Here is a 13,485-nt window from a genome sequence, read left to right as displayed (position 1 = left end):
CCCCATCCTCCCTCCAATTTTCTGTCCCCATTAAGTGAAATTTCTTTTTTTTTACATGTTTTTCCCTGCTGATGCCTGGCCCAGCTCTTGGCTGCTCTATGTTGAGCATAGATGGCTCCAGGCTGTGGTAGGAAGGTCACCTGGAGCAGGAGAGAGAGCTAGTCCCCATCCCTGCTTGGGAGGTGGCCCTCCCCTGGTTGGCAGCAGAAGCCAGAGGCAAAGGTCACCTCTCTTCTCAGCCCTGAACTAGACTGTGCTATTTACTTAGTGTGGCATCTGGCTAAACCCAGGTTTAAACTCTCTGTTCCGAGGGTGCCAAAATTTTGTCTTTACAGATACCTTTTTTGGGAATGGCTCAATCAGATCACTATGACCAAAATCTTGCAACAAAACTTTTTGGCAGACATCCATGTTGCCAAATGCCTGAGCCCTGAAAGGGCTGAGCAGGAAAGGTATCACAGCTATATCCCCCACCCCATGCTATATGTCTGGGTTTAATTTTGTATGCCCTTGTGGAGGTAGGCAAGGGATCATGTACACATGGTTGAGTTGCATCTCCATAAGTGAAGGGGTTTGTTTTGTTTACGTTCAAAGAAAGTGATGAAATAATTACAGTAAAGGCATTTCCAGTACTGGAAATCCAGTTTCCTTTACTTATGATGTGTCTTCTGGCCATTCGGAGAGGTTGGGGAGGTGTGGGGTGGAGGGCTGAGGTTGTATCTTCAGTTGAGTTTCTACCATATGGGCTTTTTTCTTCCTTATTTAAATGTAGAAATGTCTTCTATCAAGTGTATGTTTTGGTGCATTGGTGGATCAGTAGGAGAATTTGACACTAAAACTTAAAGCTGCTAATATGTGAAGTAAGGAGTAAACACAGACACTAAAAGACCCTTTTGAGAATTTTAAGTGGAGTTGCTACTTCAGTAATGTAGATGCAAAATTCAGGGAAACTTTATGATAAAGTAATCTACTGTCAAAGTAATTTTGCAAGTATTATTTTTACATCACTACCATGGTTATCAGTGGCATGTCTTTACTGTTGAAACTGAAAGAAATTTAAGTAGCTTTCTCTCCCCCCATATTTCTGCTTTTGGTGGCACTGAGTGTCTGTTTGGCATTGGTCCCAGTGCTGCCGGGCAGGATGCCCTGGGAAGAGGGCAGAGGGTATGGGCACAGGAGAGCTGCATTCTCCTGTGAAGCTCTACAAGTGGTGGGCTGTGGTACCTCATCTACCTCTCCAAACTGATACCTGTTGCTTCTGTTTGGTCAATGAATGATTTTGTGGAAAGGACTTTTTCTTGTTTAATGTCTTTATGAGATGAAGCAGAAAACAAAGAACCTAAATATCTGCTGGGAGTGCATACAATTAATCAATTTTCTCTTTTGTGTTGTTTTTCACACAGAGCGATGAGGCAAGAGAGAAGTTTTTAAAAATAGAAAAATGTGATTGCATAAACGTCGTTGTTGACAGGAGGACTCAGTGGATTCAGGTAATAATGTGACACTGCTTTTTATTGTGCTTTGAACACTGGCTGGCTTTCAAGGCTGCCAATGGCACTTTGTCAGGGGCTGAGGAATAGAGGAAGGTGACAAGGTATAACAAGACCCAGTAGCTGGCTGTTAATTCATTCAGACCAGATGAAAGGGTGTGAGTGTTCACACAGCACTGGTGGTTGCTGAATAGAAGAATGTTGCTGGGGCTGTAGTAGCTTCCTTCTTTATGTCAGGCTGTTGAATCTGAGGCTGTTTTGTTTTATTTGTTTTAAATGAGTTTGTTTTTAACCCTAGGAGATTCTCTCATTCAGCCTCTTACAGCTGCGTTGATGTAGGCAGGGAAGCTCCATGCCTGTTTCATGAAAGAAGGTCAAATGATTAGCTGTCCCTTCAGACTGCAGAACTCTGAATCTATGAATATTTCCCTTGAATTCCCCCTTTTAAAGGATTTCTGGATCAGAGTAGATCATTATCTGCTAAAAGACCCAGACCTAGACCTTTATTGCTTTAGAGGACTACTGCTAGTTGTTTTCTGTGTGTGAATGAAGACAATTTCTCTTGCATGATTATAGGAAACGTAATGTGTGATATTTAGGCATGCTACTAATATGTTTGCAACATACTATCTTAAAATGATGGACTTCAACATATTTGCATCCTGTTTTGTCGGAAGTGTAAGTTGCTAGCTAAAATGCATCTCATGTTTTTTATCAGTTTAATTATTTCTCTCACTGAAGGGAACTGGAAGATGAAGGCTGGGGGAGTTTACAGTGCTAATTCCACTCCACATTTGTAATTGGGGCCAGATCCTACCCTCAGACTTCTTAAGCAATCCTGGTGAAGTCACCAGGCTTTTCACAAGCATATGGTTTTCCCCATACGTATTTGATTCCAGAATAAGGGCCTACAGTGTGCTTTTTTATGCACTGATTTCTGATACTGAGGAAGTTTGAAAAACGTGCATCTTTTCCAACATAGCCTCTTGTTTTCCAGTAACAATTGAAGAGGTTCTGCAGTATTTTATTAAGAAGCAGATCAGCAAAGTTTATTGCCTTAGACTGAGCTGTTTCTAAACTGGCGAGTCCATTTTCTTTGTTAGGTGCAAGGTGGGGAAAAAAGCAGTTGTGGCTTTGCATTGCTATAGTAATGACCAAGAAGGACATTTAAAAAGCATGTGAATGGGTGTGGATTTGATATTTCCTAAAGCCAGCTTCTTTTTAGTATTAAACTGCATACTCTGAGAAGATAGTTGCTGTATCAACATTGGTATAATGACACGTTATTAAAAAATCAATATCCAGTCATAGAAACAAGTCCTTGTGTAAGCAGTTGGGTGCTTACAGCTGTGATTTTTATGTATTTGTAAATGTAATGGGCTTTTTTTTTTTTCTGTAGCACTGGTAACTTGGATAAACACTGTATGTGTGACTCATTGCAGAGTATAAACTTACTTTAAAGGAGCAAGTGCTGGATTTGCTGAATATCCTGTTGCTTGCATCCCTGAATACTTACTTGCAATAGGTCATGATTGATCTTCAATTGGCCATCCTGAGGGGGAAATTACTGCTGATGTCCCACAGGTACTTCAGAAATAAACAGAACAATGGAAGTGCTTTAAGAACATAAATAGTAGTTAGAATTCATAAAATCCTAAAGTAAGCATATGATACAAGGCCTTCTAAAATACAACACTTGAAAGCCTTTCTTATACTTTCAGAAAGAGCTTGTTTAGTTATCACAGAAAAAGTAAACATTTTCATTCCTTTTTCTTTAGCCCTTTCCCATTCCATTCCTCTTTTTCTCCTTTTTTTTTCTTCTTTTTTTCCCCCCAGAGTCTTCTTAATTTGGTGGGACTGGGGACCAACACCCAATGTGCATAGAAAACCCTACTTGGGAGCGGTAGATAACACTGCTAATTGTCCTCCTGTTGTTAGGTACATTCTTGAGGTCCTTCTGCAGTGTCAGCATGGAGTTGATGTAATCCAAACTGAACAGTCCCTGTGTGCATCTGTGCGTGAGTGCGACGCGATGGGCACTGCAGTGGCTCCTGGACCAGTCAAGAACACACTTGTTTTTTAATGTGATACCCCAAGCATCAGTGATGCGGGATGCAATTCCTCTGTGTGTGTGTGTGTGTGTGTGTGTGTGTGTACATGCAGGGGTGTAAGCTCACGGAGGGCAGCATAGCACAGCATCCCCGCTCATCTGCTACACCTTTGGCGGGGCAGCTGCAGTCTCCACCACTTGAGCATCGATGGGACAGGGAGGTGAAGTCGCTGTTGGAAAGGGGCAAAGGAGGAAGATGGGGAGCGGAGGAGTGGGGGGCTGGGCAGGGAGCAGGGGCCGGGGAGGAAGACACAGCTCCAGAGGGAAATACTGTGTGCTTTGCAGTTGCTTGTGTGGATAGAAACCAGATGGTGCGCTGGAACACCCGCTCGCTTGGGCGGCGGCAGAGCCAAACATATGGTTAATGGTTAGGAGAAAGAGCTTTTCGAGCCAGGGCTTTGCTGACTGCCTCGCATTACAGATTGTTGCAGTGTGTCATTACATTGCCAAACTAAGTGCTTAATACCCGCTGCGGGCGCTGGGCAGGCATTTGCAGGAAGGATGCTGAGGCTCCCCGGTCAGGGCGGGAGGTTGACATCATGTACAGCCCACTGCCACGCCCCCCACGCCCCCTTTCCCCACTGGGAACCCTGTAAATCTCCCCATTTACAAGCCTAAATCCTACGGTCGGCAGTTTTCTTGTTCTGGGTGTCTTTAATCCATTTATTTCCAACAGCATATGGTTGGTTTTGCCTTTTTTTGTTCCTTTTTTTTCTTGATCCTCGAGCAGCTGAATTCACTGAGGCTGCAGCACTGCATTTACATGTCCGGCATCCGAAGTTCCTGCTCTGGGATCTTTGGGCGACACCAGACCCATGTTATCTAAGGAACTGCTGAGCTCATTCATCTCCTTTTCACGGCCCGCTTCCTTTTATTTTTAGCCAAATCCGTCAGGCCTGACAGGCGGGTAATTTGAGCCAGAGAAAGGGCAAAGCTCCAGGTCCTTTCCACAAAGCAATTCTTCTCCTCCCTCCTGGGAAGGCTCCAAACTTGGCCTGCTCCAGGCAGATGGATTTGTTGAGTCATGTGAGATCATTTACACAAAAACACAGCGAGGCAGTGAAAAGGAAAAAAAAAAAAGGGGAAAGAAAAAAAGAGAAAAAGGTGGGGGGGAAGGGGTGGGAGAGCGTGCGCTGCCGGGGCTGCTGCGAGCGTAGGAAATGTGCTGCGAGGCAGCTAGACAGAGGAATGCAGCAGATTCATTCTTGTATAAGGTAATGTCTCGTTTACAGTATAGGGTGGAGCCAGCACAGAGGAGAAATCACTCGAAAACAGATTACTCATTTAAAACAAAAATTTTCCTTAAAATAAATAATAATAATAAAAATTAAAAAAAAGCAACAACCCAACCAACAAGCCAGCGGCGCACGCGGGCGTGCAACAAAGGCGGCGTTGTTGACAGCACCGGATTACAGTAGCGGTAAACTCCGGGCTGGGAGGTTGCTGGAAAATGAGTTTGCTCCGTGATGCAACTGGAGTTTGCTTTGTCTGGCCGCCAGTGCAAGCGGGGCGGCCGAGACTGGGAGCTCAGTGGCAGCAGGGCACGCTTCGCTCCATCCAGTGATGGTTTCGGATGATGGGGAGGGATGGAGGGAGCGATGAAGGATCCTGAGGGGGCAGGCTGGGCTGGGGCATCATTAAGAGTGATAACGAGGGCGGATGTGCATGGAGGGGGGGTGGGAGAGAACCTCTTCTTGTTTTGATTTTGAGTTGGCTATGGCATCAGCTTCATTGCATCAGGGAGTAAATTACATTTATTCAGTTGAATGTGAATTTTGTTTTCGTTTGCAACCTGAGCTAACCCCAACATGTTGGGTTTGGGTTTTTTAAGTGGGTGGTAAGAGAGAACATGAAACTTGGAGCTTTTCAGATCTTGTTACATCCCAGAGAATTAGGTTGGGTTAATTTATGCAGTGTTCTAACAAGATGTGTTCAAATCTTTAAATAGACTGCATTTAAGTATTGTTAATATAACTTCTAGTTACTCCAGTTTTCTTAGCATCTGAATGTTGCTGTTTTGTCCCAGTGACAATTTAAAATCAAGAGTAGGACCAGAAATTGGAACTGGAAATGGTGGGAAACATGCAATAAAACAAATCCAATGCAAAGCATTTCCTAAAATTCTCAGCTACAGTTACAGAACTTGCAGGAGCATGTAAACATGGGTTTGTATTTTAGCATGACCCTTTCCCCTGCTGAGTAGCATCTTCTGCAGACTCCACAGCAGTGTCTGTTGAGGTGATTTCCTCTGGGAAGGGGAGGGTTTGTCTGGAGCCTGCCTTCTTCTAACTTGACCTTGTCTTTCCCTTTTACTCGTCCTGCTTCTTTTTACACTTTTGTCTGAAAGATGGCTTTCCCAGCCCTCTTGCCCGGCCAGGCTGTGCCACTGACCACAGCATGTTCAGTGTGGGGAGAGCCTTAACTTCTTCGTCTTACAAGTTTTCTCATTTGGTGGAAACCTTTTGTCTTCCCTGTCTCTTGATCAGGCTGCCACCTTATTTATGTTGAAGGAGCACTTGGCAACACCCCAAGTCCTGGCTGGGGTCCTGCACTGCAAAGACCCACAATGGGGTCCCTGCCCCTCAGCTGATGTCTGGATCAGCAGAAGGGTAAAAGTATAAAATGAGAAATACTGCCAGGTTTGGGACCTAGATGGTGCAATAAGCTGTGGCCGTAGCACAGCAGCTTTTAATGGGGAATGGCTGTAGATTGCTCTGAGATCCTCAAAAAGGTCCTGGAGAAGAACAGCATTGTTATTTATTCTGTTTGCATAGTTATTGTAACTTTCTTTCCTCTCTTCCCCAAAATACCTAATTATCCTACATTTTCTGTTGCTGTGAGCAACATTTCCTGTTATTACTCAGAGCTGCAATTCCAGTTAAATTCTCACTTTGTAAAGCTAATCTCCCAGCAGTGGGTATGGGATTTTCAAAAGAATAGACATTTTTGAAGAGCCAGTTTTTAAGATTTTTGTCTGAGTGGACAATTCTGCAAAACTCCTTTTTTAACTATTCACATTTGTTATTGCTTGAAAGTTCAATAGCTTCATCTCTATTTATGGCACTTAAAAGACTTGCAGGTTTTTAGTTCCCCTGCAGAGTGCCCCGCTCCTCAACGTCTCCTTTTTCTGTTTCAAAGATGCCACGTGTGTTGCTCTTTGCATCTTTACGTCAGACAACCAGCCCAGCTAGGCAGGTTTCGGGAACTGTTCATGACCTGTCTATCGGGAAAATCAGCCTTACTCTTCCTTCCCCCTCCTTCACAGCCGCTCAACTTCCTCTCCTTCTTCTAAAAGTGTGTTGTCTATCAGATGCTATCAGCCCTCTAATTCTTTTATCTCACTTCTCCTATCATTTCCATTCTTCTGTCTGTCTCACGATTAGACTAGAAATTTCTCTACTGCTGGCCTCTTCCCTCCTCTTGTACTGAGGAGAGGAGGTGCTGCCTCCTTTGGGATCTGAGGAGGGATGAATATGGAGTTCATACATGTTGTATCATGTCCCATGCTTGACATCAGTTTGCACGGGTAGAGGATGTCATCCATGGCAATTTTTCTTTCATTGCTGCCTTAAGCAACTAACTCCCTCCATCTAGGTTGGAGGATGAGCAGGAGGCTCCCACCAAAGCTTGGTGAGGGAGCCACTGAGAACTTCCTGCTAAGGTTGCTCAACCTACTTATGTTGTGCCAAGGAGAGATGCTCTGAAAGAGAGGTAACCCTTTACATTTGACCTCAGATTATCCTCTTGACAGGACTGGGTAGTGATTCTCTCCCTCAGAAAACTTATGCAAATTTTATAGTAGTATGCGGTGGTATCTAAAATGAATGGGCCAAGCCCTCATTTATGGGACGTAGGAAATAACCTCAAAATAAATAAATCTCCAGCCTGACACCTTCCTCTAACAGAAAATCATAGAACTTCTAGTGTAGTGGTGGCAATTTCCTCTTCTTCATGTATTCACCTAGACAGCATCCCAGGGGAGAGGCGACATTTATTCTAAAAGGATTAATCTGAATTTCTCTGGAGCTTTAAATCTGTGTAAATTTCTCATCCAGCAATGAATTGGTGCAGCAGTGAAGCACGGGACTGTTTGTAATGTATTCGAAACTTAGCTATGTTCTGGATACGGCCAAATCCCATTAACTGTGATTTCCCTGCTTCCATTTTCCTCCTGTTGAGCCTTCTGGATAGCATCTTCTCTTAACAGCTTGTCTGTAGAATCTGTTCTGAAGACCTCCCAACCACTCCACTCCTCTCAAAGCAAGGGAAACTCTGGGAGCAGCTTATTACATGCTCATCACCCAACTTTTGTTTCTGCTAGGGGGTCTCCACTGGCCATAGGCGAAACAAGCTCACATCTCTTTCCCTTCCCTTCAGTCAAGCACAGCAGAGGTTAAAGTTCTTTTGGAGATTAAACTTTGCCTCTTGGTTTAGTGATACATCAGTCCAGATATCTGTGTATAAAATTGGCCTCTTGAATTCCCTTGGAACATCCTTAGGAAACCTTAAAAGTTGTCTGAGAGTTTCTAGCAAGGATGTCCAAGCATCCTCTGACACTGCCTTTGTAGTATCAAGTTTTTCAAGTTTGTGTTAAAAAATAGTTGTTTTAAGGCTCTGTTCACTCCCTTAGCTTTTCACTGAGAGTTCCTATAGCGTTACTAACTGCTAATGTGATCCTTTAGTTTTTTGCCTTGATTTCATAATACAATAAATTTGTCGGCAAAAGCCTCTTCTGATCACATGCTGTAGAAATATCTTTTTTTAAACCTGTTTGCAGCCTTTGTATGATTAATGGAAACATGCTGTTACTTCTTGATAAATTCATTCATGTTTAATATCTATTTGTGGGCCATATTTAGCTTTTAAGTGGATGTGTCACAGCTCTTGAGGCATTTTGGTGGCTAAATAGCTGAAATTAGACACTCTGGTTACTCATGCCAGTTGTTTTCTTGTGTTCATACTGAACTGTGGTGTGTTACACAAATATTTTTAGTTATAGCCTTGTCAGATTTGTTTAAGGAAAAGAGATGTCCTCATTTTTCAGAGAAGTTTATGTGTGAGTTGAATTATATTAATGTTTTTTTCTCACTTGATCAAATTTTAAGTGGTAAGATGAAAGGACCACTGTTACTTGCAAAAGTAAGACTTGATTTTGCAGGAGTGGAGTGATTTATCTTTTGTATCCACTTCTCTAACTGCAACCTGTAAAGACCCTAAAGAGCCTGCTAGTCAACAATTTCCTTACTGCAACCAGTGAAAAATCAGATTTAAAATGCATTTAACTCATGCTCCATTCCACATTTAATACCTCTTGATTACTGTGGTCACAGCATAAATAAATACATTTGATAGCTTACTGGATCATGCAAATGTTGGATGTGTTTCTCCTTCATCAGAATACTCCTTTTATCAAAGATAGCTGCTGTCATAGAGCCCCAAGCTGTTGATTAGGTAGAAGGGAATGCCATATATGGGAAAATAAACCAGCACCCACAAGCTAGCTTCTTACTCGAAAATAATGAGATTTCTTTTAGAAAATTCAGCTTGTTGTTTTCTATTTGAATACTTTCTTAAAATTAATAATCATGGCTAGGCTTCGCAAATGAACATTTGGGAAGGGCTCTACCCACATTTACTACAGGTGCACTGGTGGCTAAAGAGGCCAATGCGAGATAGACAAAATGGTTGCAAAAGGCACAGCAGAAAGACTCCTTGGATGGTATCGGCAGGATACGATTCTTTCTGCGTTGTCTTTTCTCTTCGATGGTGATCCTGCGTGTGTTCTCAAAGGAAGCAGCAGCATTATGGATTGTGTGTCTCCAGACCTCCCAATTGGAGGCCAGGGTAGACCAGCGATGAAGATCAGTATGGCCAAGGCTGAGATGTTGTTTCAGGGAGTCCTCGTATCTTCTCTTTGGGACTCCTCTTTTGCGGCAGCCAGTGGCAAGTTCACCGTAAAACAAGATCTTAGGGAGGCGGTGATCCTTCATCCTGGAGATGTGTCCTGCCCAACGCAGCTGTGATTTCAGCAACATGGCCTCAATACTTGTAACTGCTGCTTGTTCTAGAACAGATGTGTTAGTTACATAATCTGACCAGTGGATGTTTAGAATTGTACGGAGACAGCGTTGATGGAAGCGTTCTAGGAGTCACAGGTGGTGGCAGTAAATGACCCATGATTTGGCTTTCGGTTCTGGGTTTACCTGACCAAAAGAGTGTGTAACCGGCACCATGTTCTCTAAGGCTGCCTTCCTTGTGGAGATGAACTTCGCTGAAAGCAGTTATGTCGATGTTGAGACGTGATAGTTTGTGGGCAGTTAGGGCAGAGCGATGCTCAGGACATCCGCCAAAAACATTAATAATAAAATACTGAAAAATAAACTTGTCATATGTTCTGGGAGGATGACATATGTAGTTAACATGGGATATCTATCTAATTGGTTTCGGGTTGGATGCTTATTGGCTTCCACATAGTACCGTGAATGGGTTTGAAGCCGCTGTGGTGGGCTTGGACTAGTCTGGACCAGCTCAGACTTGTTGCTGCCCTTCTTGATGCTGTTCACTATGGTTAATGGTGTCTGGATGGATGGCAGAACCCAGATGGTTATGGTTAAAGAATTCTCCTCCTTGGATGCACTGCTTGGGCACAAGTGTCAGTGAAACCCCTTCTGCAGCCATTGATGTTGTAGGCAGGGGGACCACATGGGGAGGACATCTGGGTCGCACTTTGCTGCCGAGCATACGCGTGGCACAGCCAGACCTGCTCAGCTGTGTGCTTTGAGAGCAAGAGGTTAAAAGGACAAGGGTAAACCACGGTCTAAAACAGACTCTTGCATCTGGCAGGTCTGTTCTTGAGTGACACTCATTTGGTTACGCAGCTCAAGTGCAGCAAGAGTTTCACCCCTGCCCACGGGCTGACAGTCACACGCTCAGTGCAAAGTTATTTTTCTGCTGGGCTTTGCCCCTTGTGAGTGTTGTCACTGGAAGTAACAGCAAATTGAGGAACAGAGGTTTATGGGGCATCATGGCCTGTTCAGTGTTTAAAATAAATCTTCTGTGATTAATTCTCCATGAGGCAAAGGGGGAGAGAAGTTCATGCCCTAAACTCTGGAGAATTTTTAGTATTTAATGCTAATTTTAACCCTGAAGCATCAGTGAGTTAAGTAGAGCTCAAAGGGCTGCATTTAACCTTCATCAGGAAACGCTGGATAGCATTGCTGGAGGAGTGGTGACAGCAGGGACTCCCTATATGCATGCAGCGGCACTTCTAGAAGAACTAAAGGTTGGTTTTTCCAAACAGAAATGGAGGCACACATGAGTTGGTGACACACATTATACCACCACATACAGTAGGTGGCAGGAGAGACAAAGTGACAACTTGTCAGGGGTGGCTGCTGGTCCACATGCCACAGTAACAAATGAAGGCCTACACCCAATACCTTGGAAGAAAAGTGACACTGAATACAATGCCAGGTGCTTTTGTGAGGTCTGTCATCTGGTATGATCAACACAACAACATAACAAGATGGAACGTTAGCCACATGTATTGCAATGCCCCCGCGTTAAATGCCACACTGTGTGCTGTGTCATGTGTTCCTATGATGTCTTCTGGCAGGTTTCAGGGTCTAGAGGTGGTGTGGCAGCCTAAGCCATTCCCAATTACTGTTGCTCATCCTCTTTCTCTCCCCACATTGTCCTTGGCCAGCACTTCCCCCATTCCCTCTTGCACCATCATTGGTGCTTATGAAGCTGACCATAAGCTGCTCAATGGGGTGAAGTCAGTCAACAACTAACTAAACCAAAGATGTGGTTTGATTTTGTGCAACTCAGGGAAGCATCTCACCTCGTGGTCACAAAACTAGTGTTGAGGTAAAGAAGCAAGCGATAGGAAAAAGGAACTGATAAATTCAGGCAATAGAGCTGCACCCTTGATCTCTACCACCCCTGTCAAACAGGATGGAAGGGGTACTTCTTTAATGGATAGTGAAGTAAACACTGGAGACATCTCTAAGCCAACAACTGATATTTTTGGTCTTCTGATTTGCAGTCACATAAAGTAACCTTAAAAGCCTGAAAAATGTATCCTTTTAAAGCATACAAGAGTCTTTTCTAATGGAGAGGGAAACTGAAGAAGTGAAATTAGTGATGTTTTCCGTTTGTCTGTTAGACATATGTCTCCTTTTTAGAGGTGAAAGGGATGTTCCTCATCCCACTTCATTTAAGGTGAACAGATTATTTCCTTTCTTACTTATGGGAAATTTGGTCTCCCATGGCACACAACGACAAAATCTACTCTCGTGCATGTGTAACTTGAGCAAAGTCAATGAGATTATGTTTGTAAAACAGAGAAGGTGATCTGGCTCAGGGTTTGTAACTGGAGAAAGGAAGTACTTTTGTTCATTGGTTTAGAGGGAATTAGTGTATGGCTAACATATGCTCACCTGTTTGCTGTACTTTTTTTCCAAGGATTGTTCCCTGAAGGATTTTTGGTCATGATGGAAGCATCTTCATTGTGCAGGCCTGTCTTAGAGCCGAAAAGAGCAGACAGCATTTGATTCATACTTGTCAGAGGAATGTTTAGTACACATACCAGCTTCCAGTGATGACTTTAGTCCGTCCTCCTTTTGTCTGTACTTAGACGTAAACTTTGAATTCTGGCATATCAAAACATGCAGTTGTATGATGGCCTAAATTCTGCATCTTCATATGAGATGAAATCCCATTGAGCAACTCCGTGACTTGTATTCTGTTTCTGTGCCCACTGGTTTCGTGAGATTGTTGTCAGCATTTTTTCAATACATTAATGTTGTTTTCTTTGTTGAAAGTGACCGAGAATTAAACTGGTGTTGAAGTTGTATAACTACCAGTGTAATGTAGTAGCAAGGACAAGACATCTGTTTAGGTGCTGGCTTGATTGTCTTTGCTGGAGAGCCTGACTGCCCCATAGATACAACCTGAGCAGTTCATAGTGATGAAAAATGGAGGCAGGAACACAGTGATTTATTGAAGGTCATGGGTGAAACCTGAAAGGTTGGGACTTAGTTCTCTTCTTCCACCCCTGCCCTGCTGGAAGCTGAATCCTGTGATTTCTAGTATGATGAAGTTTACTTCCTCTTCCCCTGAGAAACATGAGATTTCCCACTGGAAAAATATTTGTTCTTATCACAGGAGGTACAGACACACATTTACAAATTTGGAACCAAGTTTGACTCATTGCTACGAAACCACCACATTCAGAGAGTAGTTAGTTATAGCTGTAGTGTGCAGATTAAAAGTGGAAATGGGCTCAAACAACAGTTAGTAGCTGCTCTGTTGTTGCTTTACATACAACTCATAGTTGAGTATCTGGACCAGAGAGGGACCTGGGCATACAAGTGAGTCAAAGCAGCTTTTGAACTGCTCCATCCCTTGCACCGAGGACAGGTCCTTTGTCATAGAAAAGCCATTTGTAAAGAATGGGACCTTGTTGGCCAAATTTTCCTTGATTAGGCTGATACCTTGCAGATGCTGATATGTTGACAGAAATTGTATGGCTGCAAATAGTTAATTGGTTTCGTAACCAGGCTTAACTGTATTGCAGAACCAAAGGAGGGCTCTACTTGGTGAAGAGGATTAGGACAAATTTATTTTGTCCTTTATATATTACTTTAAAGCAGTAGCTGTCTGAGGCTAATTATGAAAAACGTGACAAGTTGAAATACTCATTTTTTTAAATGAATTTCCATAAGCAGCTCATAGACATGTTTATGCCCCGCTGGAAGAAGTCTGACTGCACTTTAATGTTTATACCTGGATTGGTGATTAGGAAAAGATTGTTAAACAACTGGAATTTAAATACCGGTACAGCTTCATTGTAATAATTTCCCCAAAGGCATATTGGTAATT

The 13,485-nt window shown here is 43.1% G+C and overlaps 1 protein-coding gene across 5 annotated transcripts in view; it reads left to right on the top strand.

Moving 5' to 3' along the window:
• The window catches only part of BACH2 (BTB domain and CNC homolog 2), a 193,491-nt gene that overhangs the window by 42,700 nt on the left and 137,306 nt on the right, over positions 1-13,485 (top strand). For all 5 annotated transcript variants that reach the window (XM_051777772.1, XM_051777771.1, XM_051777774.1 and 2 more), the window contains exon 2: positions 1,404-1,490. The gene's annotated coding sequence lies outside the window, so the exon portion shown is untranslated. The remainder of the gene's footprint in view (positions 1-1,403; positions 1,491-13,485) is intronic.

Source organism: Manacus candei, unplaced genomic scaffold (genome assembly GCF_025592945.1).
Source record: "Manacus candei isolate 608988 ecotype Guabito, Panama unplaced genomic scaffold, ASM2559294v1 h1tg000011l, whole genome shotgun sequence".
NCBI classification, from domain to species: domain Eukaryota; kingdom Metazoa; phylum Chordata; class Aves; order Passeriformes; family Pipridae; genus Manacus; species Manacus candei.
The sequence above is the reverse complement of the archived record's forward strand: the minus strand, read 5'-3'. Positions and strand labels throughout refer to the sequence as shown.